Here is a 1473-nt window from a genome sequence, read left to right on the forward strand (position 1 = left end):
CCAGGTTTGCAATGAACTCGAAGGCTCCATAATGTGGTTCTTGCCTGTAGACGATATGAAGAATTAAAAGTGCAAGAGGCCATTGGTATAGAAAAAACAAAAAAACTATTTCCCAGTTAGAAGATTCTTCCGCAAACACATAGTAATTAATGAACATTTCAGCCGGTCTGTAACCAAAAGCAGCAATGGCTGCCACGATCTTGCAGAATAATGTAATTTTGCTGCAAACAAAAATAAATTATGTAAAAAGGAGAAAATGTGACTATGTGAAAAAATGTAAAAACACAATATGATAGAAAAGGAAGAAGAAGAATACTAACCTCAACCACGCCATTTTAAAATTTGCCTCTTTTTGAAAGAAAAGGAGAAAATGTAACTATGTGAGAGAGAGAGAATGATAGAGGAAGACGAAACCTTCAAATATATACACGCAGTCACGCACTGCACACTGCCAATGAGTCTTCGATGTACAACCTTCAGCTTAACCGACTAGCGAAATTGTAATAAGCATAGCCTCTCAAATTTTTCATAAAAGAATTAGTACTGTTGTTTTCAACAAAAATAGATAGTTCAATTGGTTTAATTATTTTATATTTTATTTAAAGTATCCAAGTTCAATTTTTATCATTTGCATTTTTATTATATAAGATATTTTTTGTTTATTTAATTTAATATTATTCTATATTCCATTGTTTATTTAATTAAACTTTTTATATTGTGCAAAAAAATAGAATATTCGATAAGTATTATATCATTGTATTTTTATAAATTAATAACAATATTTTAAATTTTAATATTTATTTTTCTAATTTTTTTTACATATTTTACAAGATATATATTCAATTTTTTGCACAATCATAATAATGAAAAATTAAAAAATTTATATTTTTTTAAGAGAAAAACTAATATTCAAAAAGAAAAAAAAATCTAACTTCTACCATATTAACATCTGCTAAATAGTTTTCCACTTCAATGAATCATGAAAAAAATAAAATGCAACCTTCAAAGATTCAAGAGTTGCATATGATGAGTTTTACCTTAATTCCTTGAAATGAAACCTTAAAAATGGCTTTAAATTTGACAATATAATCCAAATCAGAAATATAAGGTTAGACGAACTTATTTTAATTGGAGTCCATATAAAAAACATCTTGACAATTATTCTTTATCTAGTATAAAATATCTTGATAAGAATTTTTTTAAAAAAATATTACAAAATTAGTTGTGAATTTACTTTTTCTCAAATTTTACTGCAAATTTTATTATTTTGATTTCAATAGTAAAAAATTTGTTATAAAATTTACAAACTTTATTTTCCGCAAAATTTTCAGCAAATTTCATAAAATATTTTGTAAATGAATAAAAATTTTTTTTCTTTTTCACAAAATACAAGTTTCCAACAAAATTAAAGATATTATATAATTTAAAATACAATCATACTAGAAATATATTAAAATATATAATATTTATTAA

Source organism: Arachis duranensis, chromosome 7, assembly GCF_000817695.3.
Source record: "Arachis duranensis cultivar V14167 chromosome 7, aradu.V14167.gnm2.J7QH, whole genome shotgun sequence".
Taxonomy (NCBI): Eukaryota; Viridiplantae; Streptophyta; class Magnoliopsida; order Fabales; family Fabaceae; genus Arachis; species Arachis duranensis.